The sequence below is a fragment of the Oncorhynchus nerka genome, linkage group LG20 (assembly GCF_034236695.1).
Source record: "Oncorhynchus nerka isolate Pitt River linkage group LG20, Oner_Uvic_2.0, whole genome shotgun sequence".
Classification (NCBI taxonomy): domain Eukaryota; kingdom Metazoa; phylum Chordata; class Actinopteri; order Salmoniformes; family Salmonidae; genus Oncorhynchus; species Oncorhynchus nerka.
In genome coordinates, this window is record NC_088415.1 from 84659729 (window position 1) to 84677897 (window position 18169).

Sequence of the window (18169 nt, forward strand, 5' to 3'; positions counted from 1 at the left end):
GCTCATGGGCCTTTCTATGTGATATTGTTAAAATACTCCGGAATCAATGGTTGTATAATTAATGCATTTAAATGATCAAAAACTGCTGTGAATATCACATATTTCCCCTTTCCAGGATGTTGATAATGAGTGTCTCTGTGTACCGCCCAAAACCGTCCCTTCTCATCCCCACACAGGTGACGGCTGGGTTTAGGTCATCAGTGATGAAAACAGACATTTGAAGGGGTTGATGAGTTACTCAAGCTGTCTTGAGGACATTGGGTATTTTGTCTTCTACTGAAACCTGCTGGATATTTATTCTCTGAATGCCAAATACTTACTGAATAATGGAGGGGAGGCGCCATCTAGTGCTTAATAGACTCATTACAAATCAAACTCTTGTACAGTGCTGCTGTGTCACTAGACTGTATAAAATAATGGTCAATAATTACAGCAAAAACCTGGGAGAGAGATAAGCATAACCATGTGTGTTGTCTGTGAGGCTGGGGTTGATTTGACCATGGTAGAATGCTCAACTACTTATGTCATATGAAGGACAGTACCCTGTGCAGGGAAACATTTGGCTTGAGGCATTGGAGTCTCCTTGGACCAGATAAAAAAGTGGCCCCTACTGACCCTCCAACAACTACTCCCATCCATAAGACCCGGCCCTAGCTTCTGAGGTTACAGAGTGTTAAGGCTGCCTAGGTATGTTTTTTAACGATGGCATCAGCACATCAGGAGGTTATCCATACAATATTAAAGAGGATTATTTTTGTACAATTTGATGTTAGATGGTTCCTCGTCCTGAAAGTAGTTCATGGCCCAAGAGAAACTGTAAATGGTTCAGTTTTCCTTTAAGGTGAAATCTGCAGTTGAAACAATAAGTGATTCCCCACCACTGTTTTGGTAAAAAGCTGGTGCTGTATTGCTGCTGGTAGAGTATGGCGGTTGCCCCACCAGGGTTGTGGGTTTGATTCCTCGGACCACCCATATGTAAAATATATGCACGCATGACTATAAGTCTCTTTTAAAAAAAGCGTCTGCTAAATGGCATATATTATAGGGCTGGAGAAATGTAACCACTCAAATGTATAGACAGAGCTATGGACGCAAGGACCCAGTAGCAGACAATAAGAAGACGGTGGCAGAATAAATTCAACCACACCTTTGTTTAATCACAAAACCGGAGAGCAATCTCTGTCAGGTGAAGTCCACAAAGCATATTGCATGTACAGTAACAGACAGTGACATGACCTACAGCATGGTGAAGCAAGCTAAAGTTTCTGACATTTTTTGGACCACTTAACATCTATTGACTTAGAACCACAGAGAGTTACCGCAAATCACAAAGAAAACAGGAGCTGCCTCCACTATTCCAGCACCATTTCAACTTCAACATTATAAAAATCACCTCTGCTTAGTCTAATACAGTGACAACTAAAAGATACCAAAAACGATTTAGTCCAATCAATGTAAACTAAATATGATGTGGCTGTCCATGGTTCCACAATTAATCTTCTCCTTTCCCCCTTCTGATGACCAGGTGGCGAATCGCATCTCTGCATGTCTGGCAGACATATCAGTGTGGATGACGGATCACCACCTCAAGCTGAACCTCGGCAAGACGGAGCTGCTCTTCCTCCCGGGGAAGGACTGCCCGTTCCATGATCTCGCCATCACGGTTGACAACTCCATTGTGTCCTCCTCCCAGAGCGCTAAGAACCTTGGCGTGATCCTGGACAACACCCTGTCGTTCTCAACTAACATCAAGGCGGTGGCCCGTTCTTGTAGGTTCATGCTCTACAACATCCGCAGAGTACGACCCTGCCTCACACAGGAAGCAGCGCAGGTCCTAATCCAGGCACTTGTCATCTCCCGTCTGGATTACTGCAACTCGCTGTTGGCTGGGCACTCCCTGCCTGTGCCATTAAACCCCTACAACTCATCCAGAACGCCGCAGCCCGTCTGGTGTTCAACCTTCCCAAGTTCTCTCACGTCACCCCGCTCCTCCGCTCTCTCCACTGGCTTCCAGTTGAAGCTCGCATCCGCTACAAGACCATGGTGCTTGCCTACGGAGCTGTGAGGGGAACGGCACCTCAGTACCTCCAGGCTCTGATCAGGCCCTACACCCAAACAAGGGCACTGCGTTCATCCACCTCTGGCCTGCTCGCCTCCCTACCACTGAGGAAGTACAGTTCCCGCGCAGCCCAGTCAAAACTGTTCGCTGCTCTGGCCCCCCAATGGTGGAACAAACTCCCTCACGACGCCAGGACAGCGGAGTCAATCACCACCTTCCGGAGACACCTGAAACCCCACCTCTTTCAGGAATACCTAGGATAGGATAAAGTAATCCTTCTCACCCCCCCCCTTAAAAGATTTAGATGCACTATTGTAAAGTGGCTGTTCCACTGGATGTCTTAAGGTGAACGCACCAATTTGTAAGTCGCTCTGGATAAGAGCGTCTGCTAAATGACTTAAATGTAATGTAAATGTTCTGTTTTCTGTGGGCGTTTGTGTTTGTGTGGGCAAGTAGAAAAACATGTTGACTCACCCTATTGTATAGAAATGCCAATGCCATCCTCCTCTCTTTCACTGTTGACGAAACAGTCTATAACTGTGTCATACAGTACACGCTTTTAGTTTTTGTTGTCCAAGGCTACCTCGCTAAAATGTTTGCTCGCTTAACTAACTTCCATTCATGGGCAACGTTAGCTAGTTAAACATTAGTCTTCTACAACTAGCTACATATTGAACTTCCATCCTCTCAAGTGTGAGGTTCTGTGTTATGCACTATAGCCCATTACCATATCATATGTGATTGAATATTATTTGCTGTTGGCTTATGTGGGTGCATGTGTTATGCAACATAGCTGACTTGAGACATTGTTAACAGTTTCAGGGCCATGGGCCTTTCTCGTGATGAAAAAATACAGAATAACACGACAGGAACTGTGCAATGAGTTGTGAGGGACACATACAGAACTTAGTGTAGAGAACAAACGGTCTTTTGTTAGATAACAGGAGCCAGGTGTGTGATAACTGTATCAAGAGTATGAGCGCACAGATATTCTACACAACAACGCCTGACCGCTGAAGCGCCTGGGGGCTGGGACCAGTTCGTGCGCCAACAATCAACGATAGGCTGGGTGAGTTTCAACCACGCCCAGTCTCTACTCTGACAGGCCGGCTCGGAAGCAGGAACTACTTCTGTCAGAGTATTAAAGAAAATACCGTTAGGGTGTTGTCCAGTTCTCTGTTCTACCCTGCGTGGTGTTACAGCGAACCCGTATATACGAAAATTGCATTTACCATTTATTGCTTAGCTAATAAAAAAACATAGTATACAATCGGTGACTCAGTGTCATACTTGTTCTGATACCAGATTCGAATTGACGCAACCCTAACACAAGCCAGGGGCACAACAATGTGTATGAATTAATGGTTTAATTAATTACCGTTATAATCTTTGGCCATTGCGGAGAATTAAGGAAAACCAAATCCCTTTCCCATCCATGGCTAATTTAGGAAAAGGACAATTTTAGCTAGGCCAAATGCTCGCTGACTTCCCTTGCCTTCAATGCTACGGGAGGCAACAATGTCATACTCTTTATGACCAGACAGCATCAGATAGATGGCCTACACATACAGAGACAGAGGGGCGCTGTTTCACTCACTCTAAATGCTTTCTCCTGTGAGATACATTCAGCCTCTTGCGAATTGATTGAATTTTAATTATCTTATTAAAACACTAACCCTAGTGAATAACAAAAAGAATAACATCTTCATGAATCATTATAATAAGATAATTTCAGAGTGAATATAATTGCACTTAAATTGTTTATTTTTTGTATTTTATTTATATTTTTTGTATGTTTGAGCATTGTTAATACCTGTGTTTGGTTTGCTAGACATGTTTGATGTAGCGATGTAAGATGATTTTTGTATTATGAATAAAATACATTTATAAAATAAAAAATAAAATAAAAATCTTGCGAATTGAAGGAACATTATGAAACACAGAGAGACGATAGATCAATTATTTTATGTTTAAAAATATATATATTTTAGGGAAGCCTGGATTCCCTTGGCATGAATACAAAGCACTGCACGGACCATCCATGATATCAAAATGATCATTTAAACTATGTTTTCAGGCTATACAGCATTTAGTGTGTACGTTATTTACAAACATTGGAGTAAAACAAGCTTATATTTTGGGTTCTGATGGGGTACTACAGCTGTTTGGTTTAGTTTAGTTGATTAATTCGACCATTTATATAAAAAAAAAAAAGAAAACATAAAACTTGAAAAAGTCATACATAAAAAAAAAAAGTCATACATAACACTCAGACACTAAGTCTGGGACTTATTTCCATTGTGGTCCTCTTGAGACAAGAAGGCTGGAAAAGATCGAACACAGTATGGCAGTGAAATAATAAAACAAAACAGAGAAGAAGAACATCTATCTCATCATTCCAGTTACATCATAGGGGTTATTCATATGGGCACAGAAGACATCAAACATATTTTTACTTTATTTTTAAAGCTGTTCAGAGAGGATGTTGTTTTTATAGACAGAGGCAACTCATTCCATTCTGAGGCTCCAGTAGACAAGAAAGTACCTTTCCCAGCATTACTCCTGAACCTGTATAAGCACACATCAGCAACACCTGATCTGGTGCTGTGATTCCTCGTGTTAGGGACGCAGACAAAGTAATCACTTAGATATCTAAATACTCCTGTAAACCAAACCTAGTCTTATCTGGGACACCCTAGCTTCAACAGGCAGCCAGTTCTAGTTCCTGAAAGCAGCTCCTGCCTATGTGAGTATATGGACTCACCTTCATTACTACCCTGATCAGCTTATTCTGGGCTATCTGGAGCTTCCCCTTCATACGTTTAGATAAGCCCCCAAACCAGGAAGTACTAGCAAAGTCAAAATGTCATTGAATGAGGGCATAGCACTTTCATGGAGTCCTTATCAAGCAGCTTGGACTTTCGAGCCAAAAACGTAGTCCTGGTATTAACCTTCTCTAGCACTTTATTGGCCATGCTCATACCTCCCAAACTTCCATCAATGATACATCCCAAGTAGATAACAGAGGTTTTAGTAGTCAGCACCTCACCCCCTAATTCCACACTAATTTCAGAGGACCTACTCAATTTAGGTCTGGATCCAAAAATAATTGCTTCCGTTTTTCCTACGTGCAGAGATATCTTATTATCTCCAAGCCATTTGCCAATGTTAGTAAACTCTGTGCTAAGTATGCTGTCCAACATAGTTTTACTTTTGTGAGACACCAGAAGTGTAGAGTCATCTGCATTATGAAAAAAACGGCAAGAACAAGCATCTTTCATGTCGTTAATATACAATAAAAACAGCAGAGGCCCAAGCACGCTCCCCTGTGGAACACCACAACTCATTGGCTTTGCCTGAGACAGAAAACAATTAACCTCTACTACTTGCTCCCTTCCTGATAAATAGGACTTTACCCAGCCTAGAGGGATACTGCTTAACTCCAATGCCTCCAGTTTGGAGATTAGGAGACAGTGGTTGACTGTATCAAAGACCTTCTGTAGGTCAAGCAGTAGCATTCCACACAGATTTCCCTCATCAATCTCTTTCCTGATGAAGTCAGTCAAGTAAAGTAGACATTAATCAGTGGAGTATGTTTTTCTAAAACCCGACTGAAAATCATACATTAGACCCTGTTTGTTAACATATTCATACATTTGCTCATGTACAATTCTCTCCAGGATCTTTGATGTTACACAGAGGATAGATACAGGTCTATAACTCCCAGGGTCAGACTTTATCCCCTTCTTATACAGAGGTATAACTTTAGCTTGTTTCATGTCCCTGGGAAAGGTACCTTGTTCAAGAGAGAGAGATTAACGATATGCGTAATACAAGGGCCAATTTGCTCAGCAGAATCTATAAGAAACCTTGCAGGAATATTATCCAGGCCTGTGGCTTTGGAGCATTTAAGCTCTGCCAGCATACTGACTATTCTGGCTGTTGCTGCTTTTTCAAAAGAAAAATAGTGTGGCTGAACCACTATCTCTACATAATACTTCTTGACTTGGTTGCTTCCATACAAACCAGAACTGGTGGGCAGCTGGCTAACCAGCTTGCTGGCAACAGAAGTAAACAAAACAAAAAAAAGAGTTGAATTCATTGGCAACCTCTGCTTTTTCATACACCATCTCCCCCCTGATGTTCAGTCCAATACTGTTTAGTTTTTTGGGGGGTGTACTACTACAGCCTAGTTCCTTAAATGATTTACAAAGCTTTTTAGGGTAATTTTTGTTCTCAATTATTTTCTCAGCAAAGTAACCCCTCTTAGCTTCATCCATCCTGCTCTGTGCTTCATTCCTGTGATGTTTATATGGGACAAAATCATGCTGCTCTTGACAGTTCTTGAATTTTGTAAAGGCCTTATTCCTTGCTTGGATAGATACTAGAATCTCATGATTAAACCAAGGGCTAGATCTCTGCTTTACCCTGACCCGTCTAATGGGAGCCATCACATTCACCACATCAAGGAATCTACCTTTAAAGACTTCCCAGGCACTGTCTAACCCTACACTATTTAGCACAGGTGACCAGTCAATTTTACCCACTACCTCCCTAAACTTTTCAACACAGTATTTTGTTGAGTCCTCTGATTCTAACAGTTTTGTGACACTTAAATATAGCTTTAAAAATCATCCTTGTGCAAAATGTAATAAAATTATGACTGATTCCATATAGTATTACTCCACTCTGCGATATTTTAGATTTATCAGACACCAATATTAAGTCAATCGTACTTTGCACTGGTTCACATAACCTGGTGGGATCTTGTATCATTTGGGTCAGAGCAAGTGATCTACGAAAGTGCATAAATACATTGTGGGTTGGGCTATTCTTTTTGCAGACATCAGTATTGAAATCCACTAACAAAATGATTTCCTTCAACAGGGAAGCATTACAGTTTGACAACACAATTTCAAGACCTTCATAGAATGCATTCTGATTGGGCGGCCTATAACACACCCCCAACAAAATCGGCTTGGTTTTGGGAAGGCCGATATCCAGCCAGACAATCTCCAGATCAGTGCTTAAATCCGGTCTGGCGTTAAAAGCAATGTCTGATCTTACAAACGCACATATCCCCCCACCGTTCCGATTCCGATCCTTCCTGACAACACAGTAATTACCCATCTCAATTTCTCATCACATCACAAACAGATGAATCCAACCATGTCTCAGTAAAACATAAGACACCCACCTCTGATTTGCAAACAAACAGGCGCATCTCATCGATCTTCGGTAGTAGGCTTCGGACGCTTCGGACGCTGAACTAAGCTCAATAATCAAATGGGTACATACTGTATCATTATTCAAAACATTTATGTAGAAACTGCAAATGTCCCCTTTAAACAACCACTACAAACTTCAGCTAACTTAAGCCACCACTAGCTAACAATCAATGGGCGTGAGTAGTAGCCCTTAATGACGGGGCGGCAGGGTAGTTTAGTGGTTAGAGAGTTGGACAAGTTCAAACCCCCAAGCTGACAAGGTACAAATCTGTCGTTCTGCCCCTGACGGCCTGTTCCTAGGCCCTGACAGCCTGTTCCTAGGCCCTGACGGGCTGTTCCTAGGCCCTGACGGGCTGTTCCTAGGCCCTGACGGGCTGTTCCTAGGCCCTGACGGCCTGTTCCTAGGCCCTGACGTCATTGAAAATAAGAATTTGTTCTTAACTGACTTGCCTAGTTAAATAAAGGTAAATATAATGACCAAAAGTGCACTCTTTGGCCTCATAATTAACATTATTTAAAAAAAAAAGTTTTTTAAAGAGAACAGTTGTTATATTTCAGTCTTCGGGGATGTATATATAGTGTAACATTGGGATGCAAACTCAATTTTAGAAATTTAAATATTATATCTGACATGGTACATTATTTATTTTTTTAAAGCTCATAACCATGTGTGTGAAGTGTATACTTTTGTTTAAAAGTAGATTTGTTTAAGACTACCAAGAATCACTCTGTGTGACCCTGGTTTACCCTACTGCAGTAAATACAAGTCCAAAGTAGTAGTATATCAGTCTCCATTGCAAATGAATTCTACTGTGCCAGTATACATCTGCATGAGGCACAACACGTCATGAATGTGACATGGACTGCATGGTTGACATTAGGGTATGCAAGCCTCTACACAAACTGGAAAATGTGAAGGGAACAATGCAGATGAAATTAAACCAGAGGTACCAGTCAGTTGTACATCAATACATTTCATACCAGTGAACCGGGTTATTTTAATGGTTTAAATATGGGACGCATCAATAGAGGGCTCTTCTTTGCCATAATGGCTTCTGTGACAGCATGGACAGCACCACTGAGGGCTTTCTCCACTAACGCAGTACAGTACCTGCGGTTCTGGAATGTTTGCCAAGTTGTATAATTCATTGGACAACCCTCCTACTGACCTGGTTGGAATTGTGTGTATCACAACCCAGGATATTCATAATATCATTGGCAAATGATTATAGGCCACCCTTGAATGTCTAAAACTAGACATAGAGAATGTGTAAATTATACTGAACAAAAATATAATCTCAACATGCAACAATTTCAACGATTTTACTGAGTTATAGTTCATTTAAGGAAATCAGTCAATTGAAAAGAATTAATTTAGCCCTAATCTATGGATTTCACATGACTGGGCAGGGGCACAACTGTAACAGTATAACTTTAGTCCGTCCCCTCGCCCCTACCCGGGCTCAAACCAGGGACCCTCTGCACACAGACAACAGTCACCCACGAAGCATCGTTACCCATCGCTCCACAAAAACCACGGCCTTTGCAGAGCAAGGGGAACCACTACTTCAAGGTCTCAGAGCAAATGATGTCACCGATTGAAACGCTATTAACGCGCACCACCGCTAACTAGCTAGCCATTTCACATCGGTTCCACAACCATGGATGGGCATGGGCCCACCAACTTGGCAGCCAGGCCCACCAACTTGGCAGCCAGGCCCACCAACTTGGCAGCCAGGCCCACCAACTTGGCAGCCAGGGCCCTTATTTATCAATGTTGCGTACGAATAGAAATGTTTGTAAACCATGCGTGAGATAATTTCTAAGCAAAGTGTGGGATTGATCAATTTGTACTTATACTTGAGAATGTGTGTGAATTTAAGTACACCTCTGACCATGTGTACACACAGCACCATGTGGTAGAAAAGTCCAACTGCTAAATGAAATACCATACACCAAATGGAGAAAGGATTGACATACTGGACCAAATCATCACCTATGAAGAAAAAAGATAATACATTAATAGCTTATTCTTGTATTTATTTTATAGACACTTAAGCTACTAATAGTTTTCTCAGGGTGCTATCGAATTCATAAATATGAAACCATTTAAGCCTAATTGAATAATAAAGTCAATTAGAAAGACAGTGGAATGTAAGATTGGAGGCAATCTAGTTAAAGCCGTTAAATATTATAAAAGTCAATACTGAGGCATTGTGACATTCCAAATTGCAAATCTTGCATTGCTAGAGGATGCGGCACAAGCTGCATTCCGCAACCAGTTTGTTTTCAATGAGCGTGCAGATTATTTTTCTGAGAGCATCACTTGGCTTGTTAGTAGTCGTTTTCCAAGGCATGTTTTATTGTATCTCTGCAACCAATTCTCTCCAGTATTAGAAAGGGAGATGAAACGCACCAATGCCATCCCAGTGCACACCCAAGTCCTCTCCACCCTGGGATATTTGGCCACTGGAACATTCCAACTGGAGATTGCAGATCGATCTGGCAATTCACAACCAACCATGAGCCGACTATTGCCTGCAGTCCTTCATGGAATTATTTAATTGATCCCACAATACATCCAGTTTCCGTACACTGCTGTGCAACAGGACAGAGGGAAAAGGGATTTCCATAGCTGAATTTCACAATGTCATTGGAGCAATTGACTGCACCCACATCGCAATAAAAGCACCTTCATTGAACGAATTAAACTTCGTCAACAGAAAAGATTTCCATCCTGTCAATGTGCAGGTCATCTGTGATTCACGTTTGGCTTTGTTGAATGTAGTGGCCAAATGGGACACCTGATTCATTCATTGTGCAGAACAGTTCAGTCGGCCTTAACCTCCAGGAAGGAGCTGTTGACGATGGATGGCTTATTGGTAAGTGACATGTTTTATTTTCAAGGTTTTATTTATTTATTAGACCTCTACTGGGAAACAATATCTGAATGTTGTGTTCATAACTGCAGGAGACCGGGGCTACACATTAAAAACATGGATGATGACTCTCCTCCAAACCCCTCAAACCAAGAGGCAAGGTACAACCAAGCCCACGCACACACCAGAACAACAGTGGAGTGCACCATAGGCCTGCTGAAAGGGCATTGGCTGTGCTTGTCTGGGATAGGAGGCACACTGCAATACCAGCCTAGCAAGGTTTGCCTCGGAAATGACATTCCTTCAAATACCATTATGTGAATGCAATACAATATGCAAATTCATTTGTAGGTTTGCTACATTGCCAAGGCTTGCAGTGTGCTCCACAACATTGCGATCAAAAATGGCATCCCACTGAATGATCCACCCAGACCCGATGAGCCCATGCCTAATAGGGAGTGTTTCCCACCACCCATAGCTTTGGCACTGAGGACAAGTATCATACAATGGTTTTAAGTATCTGTTCTTCCAAACATGGTAATCAAAATCGACAAGGAAAAAACATTTACATTGCACCAGAATGTATTGTTTCACTTTTGACACAATACACAAGTTGTTTCAATGATTGATTTCTCTCTCAGGCCGTTGTGTACATCCTCCAGCTGCTGTTTGAGTCCAAGAATTGATGTGTTGATAATCTCTTGCTGTTGTTTCAGGACTGCGTCAGTCAAAACATGCAGCGCAGCTGAAGCGCTCACTAAAGAGGACACCCTTCTGGTAGGCCTGGGATGAGGGGTCAGGCAATTCTTTTGGTTATATATATATATATATATATATATATATATATTAGTTATATTTATTGTCAAGAAAAAATATTTAGATGTGGTCCATGTCTGAATATGGTTGCGAAAATAAAGCTTGACTTACCATCACTTGGTGTGTCTGGTATTCCTTCATGGTCTGGGAGTGGGTCCTCAGTACCACCATCACTAATGATACCAGACACTGAGGTCTCTCCAATTATGGTGCCAATGCTCTGGTCCATAGCAGACAGCGTGCTGGTCCATAGCAGACAGTGTGCTGGTCCATAGCAGACAGTGTGCTGGTCCATAGCAGACAGTGTGCTGGTCCATAGCAGACAGTGTGCTGGTCCATAGCAGACAGTGTGCTGGTCCATAGCAGACAGTGTGCTGGTCCATAGCAGACAGTGTGCTGGTCCATAGCAGACAATGCTCTGGTCCATAGCAGACAGTGTGCTGGTCCATAGCAGACAGTGTGCTGGTCCATAGCAGACAGTGTGCTGGTCCATAGCAGACAGTGTGCTGGTCCATAGCAGACAGTGTGCTGGTCCATAGCAGACAGTGTGCTGGTCCATAGCAGACAATGCTCTGGTCCATAGCAGACAGTGTGCTGGTCCATAGCAGACAGTGTGCTGGTCCATAGCAGACAGTGTGCTGGTCCATAGCAGACAGTGTGCTGGTCCATAGCAGACAGTGTGCTGGTCCATAGCAGACAGTGTGCTGGTCCATAGCAGACAGTGTGCTGGTCCATAGCAGACAATGCTCTGGTCCATAGCAGACAGTGTGCTGGTCCATAGCAGACAGTGGAGAGTTACTCTGCCCTCCTCCTGTTGCACTTATCCCTTTTGTGGATCATAATAAAAAAAAATGCATTTGTTTTCAAATCAAACCATTTCTTTTTAATTTCATTAACTGTTCTGCAACCAGATGAGGCAGAATTTACCACAGCTCTAACCTGCTCCCAAGCAATATTTTTTCTTATTTGTTAAGACATTGCTGAGGGCTCCAAAAAGTATGGCTTGTTTTGCTTCCACTTCGGTGATCAAAAGTTGTATTTTTTTTTTCTTTGATTTCTCCATGTTGGCGGACAGAAATTAGTGACATTTCTTGCAGCTTTAAAGGGAAGGTTTTTGACCATAAATGGTCATTTAGGGCAGTTATTTATGTAAATGAGACTTCACGTGCACTAGCACAGTGTTTTAGAACGTGTCTGATTAATCAAGACAAAATACTTAAAGGTGTGTGAAAATCAAGCGCACGAACAATTGATAAATACCAACTTTTTGAGTACATTCTACATTTTCTTCGTACGAGTTCATTTAGAAGCTTTTCTACCCAACATTGATAATTGAGGGCCCAGGCCCAGCTAATCAGAATGAGTTTTTCCTAATAAAAGGTTTTATTACAGACCGAAGTACTCCTCAGTTTCATCAGCTGTCTGTGTGGCTGGTCTCAGACAATTCCACAGTGAAGAAGCCAGATGTTGAGGTCCTGAGCTGTCGTGGTTACATGTGGCCTGCGGTTGTGAGGACGGTTGGACGTACTGCCAAATTATCAAAAACGAAGTTGAACGTGGCTTGTGGTAGAGAAATTAACATTAAATGATCTGCTAACAGCTCTGACTGACGGTCCTGCAGTCAGCATGCCAATTGCACGCTCCCTCAATTTGAGACATCTGTTGCATTGTGTTGTGTGACAAAACTGCACATTTTATAGTGGCCTTTTATTGTCCCCAGCACAAGGTGCACCTGTGTAATGATCATGCTGTTTAATCAGCTTCTTGATATGCCACACCTGTCAGGTAGTTGGAGTATCTTGGCAAAGAAGAAATGCCGCTAACAGGGATATAAACAAATTTGTGTGCAAAATTTGAGAGAAATATCATTTTTTGTGCTTATTGAACATTTCTGGGATCTTTTATTTCAGCTCATGAAACATGGGACCAAAACTTTACATGTTGTGTTTATGTTTTTGTTCAGTGTATAATGGACCTATATACACTGAGTATACAAAACATTAGGAACACCTTAATAACCTTAATATTGAGTTGCACCCCCTTTTTCCCTCAGAACATCCTCAATTCAATTTAAAATCTTTCCACAGGGATGCTGGCCCATGTCGACTCCAATGCTTCCCACAGTTGTGTCAAGTTGGTTGGATGTCCTTTGGGTGGTGGACCACTCTTGATACACACAGGAAACTGTTGAGCGTGAAAAACCCAGCAGCGTTGCAGTTCTTGACAAGCCTACTACCATTCCCCATTCAAAGACACTTAAATCTTTTGTCTTGCCCATTCACCTCTGAATGGCACACAAACACAATCCATGTCTCAGTTGTCTCAAGGCTTAAAAATACTTCTTTAACCTGTCCCTTCCCCTTCATCTACACTGATTGAAGTAGATTTAACAAGTGACATCAATAAGCGATCATAGCTTTCACCTGGATTCACCTTATCAGTCTTTGCCATGGAAAGAGCAGGTGTTCTTAATGTCTTGTACACTCAGTGTATTCTCAAATAACTGCCGATTTTCTGGCCCGCAAAATGCTTTTGACAAACAAATCGGTCTAGAAAAAAATCTCTGCGGCCCTCCGCTGAATTTGAAAAGCTGATGAAGCCCTCGAACCAAAATGATTGCCACCACTGATCTGATTACAAATACAATATACCCAACAGGCCGATGTATTGAAATAAAATACAAGATACTTTTGCAATGTATTGTATTGCTATTTTAGATTGTTTGTATTTTCAAATGACAAAATACATTTGCAAGTACATGTCTTAACTACAACAACATTCTCAGTAAGGAAATACTCTATACTTGCTATGACTGATCTACCTGTGTAATCTACTGGACGCACTGGCTGTAAGTCGCTCTCGATAAAAGCATCTACTAATGACCAACATCTAAATGTAAATCTAAAAATGTACAATTGCAAAGCACACTATGTATTAGCATTGGCCTTGTTTCAGGGCCAGAGCTCATTAGAATAATATCCAGTGTGCTTTGCAGGTGTTTTTACATGTACATTTTGGTCATTTTGCTGATGCGCCCATCGCACGGTAGTGCCATCAGACTTCTGATACCAATGCAGGGTGAAAGGGGGCCACAAAATTGTGAACTGCATAAAAAACAATGAAAATACAAATTATATTTCAGGCAAAGTGTAACACAAATGACAAAATACAAAAAAAATGGTTTCAATAGTAATTAAATACGTATTTCAAATACAAGTTTCAGAAATACTGCACCTCTCTGATGGTTATCTATCCAAGTCTATGGACGGATCTGAGAGTCAAGTGGCGCAAAGAACTCAGGGAGGATATGGAATAATATCTGGTTCCTCTTTGTCTCTCCTGAATTGTGTATAGAATGTTGTTTATTCCAAGTCTGTTGCTTTCCCCATTAACTCTCTTGTTCTGTTGCTTTTCCACTAACACTCCATGGGAACTTAACATGACCTATTGGTTTCCTGGAAAAAATAACTCACTTACTGGACCATGTAAACACCAGAAACAGAGTGGGAGGAAGTGGAATGGACATCACCGTACAACGCTTACAATAACAAAATATACAATGCTCTATGATCTAAGTATGTTTTGTCAGTTAGTCTTACCTCTGGCATCCATTCGCTTGTAGAGGAAAAGTGGGTGAATGCAATTATCTTTCAGCTAGTTTTAGTTTTAGTCCCAAATACACCATTTGATCACTCTTTTGTCGCTAAGAATTTTCCTGCACTGCAAGGAATGCAGATGAGCTTCATGATTGACATTAATTAACTAAAAACCTGCACTAAGACATGGTTATATTAACAGTATTGCACTTTTCATGTAACCTAATTTTTGGCCGGCTAATAATAGCCTAACCACCAATCAAGAAACATTATTGACAAAACATTCAAATCCTGTTGTTGCGACAATACTGGGCAAATGAAGATCCTACATCTGTAGGTGGAGTTGTAAAGTAGATGTTCAACTAACTTTTTACATTTAAGATTTGTTCAATTATCTTCTCTGTTGGAAGGAAGTAAATCCTCTCACTTAGAGTTGATAAATTATATCCACAGACTGTCCATTAGTCTACTAATTATGCCTTTTATCAAAGTGTGTTCATAATGAGAATATATTTGACTGAAGCTGAAGGGCAGCCCACTGTTTAACTGCTGGACATGACGTCAATCAAATGTGAAAATGTACATGAATATTCCAAGGGTCATTTATTTTATACAATGGTTGAAAACCGGTGTGTCTGTGTGTCATAATAATGCAATAATAATTTGGTGGGTGCTTATATTTGTCCTATTTCACACGTGTACAAGTGTGTCTCAATACACGTGTGAATTGGAAATGTTTTTTTTTGCATATCCCAACTCCTCCTGAGAGTGGAGTCACGGCCGGGGTCACCATTGTCCAGTGCCAATGGAGCAATTAGGGTGAAGTGCCTTGATCAAGGGCACATTGCCAGATGTTTCACATTGTTGACTCAGGGATTCGAAATAGTGACGTGTGTGTGTGTGGTGCATTTATCGTGCATTCCATCTCTCTGTGCGTGTTGAGTACCTAAACATGATTGAGATATGACGTCTTGGACACAGAGACATGATGCATGAAATGATGTATTTTACCCAGAACAATAAGGAGGATAGAAGTGGAGAAACATACACTGAAGGACATTGAACTGCAACCATCTCCTCATCCACTAAAACCAATACAAATAATATATTCTCCTAAGAGACGGTTTGTGAATTAAACAGCCTGCAAGAACACAATGGTATAGCTTTCTCTGGGAAACATCTTTACATTTGGAATTGTTTGTCATTTAACAGACACTCTTATCCAGTTTTATTACAGTTAGCGCCTTCATCTTAAGACAGCTAGGCGAAGCAACCACATATCACATTCATAGTAAGTACATTTTAAATAAATACCTCAATAAAGTAGTTATCAGCAAAGTAGGAAGAAACATGCTTGAGTTCTTCTTCTTCTTAGGAAACGTGATGGAGTGGAGCTTTTTAAATAGAGATTTTCCATTTGTATTGCCTTGTTATCCAAATCAAATTGCCTCCAGGCAAATGAACAACAACTAGGATAAGCATCAAGTATGCCATATGGAGGTACACAAGCATAACATTATCACCAGCCAGACTCAACTGCATAAAGGCACGTCACACACCATAACGAACATCAACCCTGTGCATGTATAAAGAACTGGACACACTATAACGAACGTCGGCCCTGTGCATGTATAAAGGACTGGACACACTATAACGAACGTCGGCCCTGTGCATGTATAAAGGACTGGACACACTATAACGAACGTCGGCCCTGTGCATGTATAAAGGACTGGGCACACTATAACGAACATCAACCCTGTGCATGTATAAAGGACTGGGCACACTATAACGAACATCAACCCTGTGCATGTATAAAGGACTGAACACACTATAACGAACATCAACCCTGTGCATGTATAAAGGACTGGACACACTATAACGAACATCAACCCTGTGCATGTATAAAGGACTGGACACACTATAACGAACATCGGCCCTGCTTGTGTTGATCACCTGCTCGCCGTTGGATGAACATCAGATATCGCGGTGAGCTTGTGAGATCAAGTTGTTGATGACCTCTCAACACTAAACTGTGTTGATATCCTTATTCTTCTGCCTCGTCGTTTTCCCTCTCACGGACAGTACAGGAACTGTCCAATGTCGATACAGATGTGAGCATGTCAGCAATCAAGATTTCTAGATGCAGGACTTTCAAAAAGCAAATTGTAACCTGGCACATCATCCTGATGCGTTTTGACAATGATTTATTTTCTTCATCGCATACCTCTCTACTTCCTGTGATGTGAATGTCATATATCTGTAGAATGTTCTGAATCTGTTCCAAGAAGGTCTGCATGATCTCCATCAGTTGTGCAGCTTTGTTTAGGCAAAGCCCCACAGAGCTCTTTAGGTCAACAACCTCTTGGTTACCATAGTGATAGTGGTGGTAGTGATAGTGGCTTGTCCCTAGTAAAATAATGAGAATAATGTTATTTTGTCTCTCATTATTAGACAGTTAAGCATCAAGGGAAACATTAAGACCCATCAGAGATGATTAGTACTTACTCTGATGGTCATATCATCTCCAATAACCATTGTCTGCCTCGTTAAACTTATAATTGTGATTACAGATATGCTGCCATCCACTAGGTCAGCCTGAAAAAGTAAACAGTATATTTAAAAAAAAAAAAAAGTGTAAAGAAATGCACATGAAAAAAACATGGAAAACGTGTCACGTTTGTGGTGCTATACACGGTTCCTACTATACACACATGAACTATTACTGCATTACGTGGGCAGAGGCCAACTACTCTAACCTGTGGTCTACATGTTCACGCAAGACTTTGCACTCCTTTATCACCCACATGAACTACACTGCATTACGTGTGTGGACACTGCTCAATAATACACACGCAATACAAGAGCTTTAATTGTCACATGGACTCAATCTTAATGCCTTATGGTAGTAACACTACCCTATAGAGTGCCTTGTTATCATCTCTAGAAACATTTAGGAAAATCGTGTTGATAATTAAAATGCACTTACATGTTTCTAGAGATGATAACAAGGCACTCACTCTAAAGGGCAGTTAAAATTTTTCTATATATGTTTTTACCTTTATTTAACTAGCCAAGCCAGTTAAGAACAAATTCTTAGTTACAATGACGGCCTAACCCGGATAAAACCTGGACGACGCAGGGCCAATTGCCGCCCTATGGGACTCCCAATCACGGCCGGATGTGATACAGACCTGCATTCGAACCAGGGACTGTAGTGACGCCTCCTGCACTGAGATGCAGTGCCTTAGACCAGTGCGCCACTCTTGGACATCGCTTAGTAATGTCACCATCTTTCTATTATTTTGTTTGCGTGGAAAAAAAGGTCAGTTATGCATCGTTAGACCCCAAAGTGTCCAGTTCTGAAATTCTGCTAATAGTAGCACTTACTGGAGAAAACATCAAGGACTGAGAGGGAGGCACTTTAGCAATCCAGGTACATTTGGGTGGGCGGTTCTACGTAAACAAGATAAAAGGGGTACTAGGTACATTTTCAATCAGTGTAAATTAAAGCAGTTCATTTAATCAGCCAGGCTGAAGCGCATCTGCTTGCCAACACAAAATGAAAAACAGAACTATTGATTAAAAGGGATG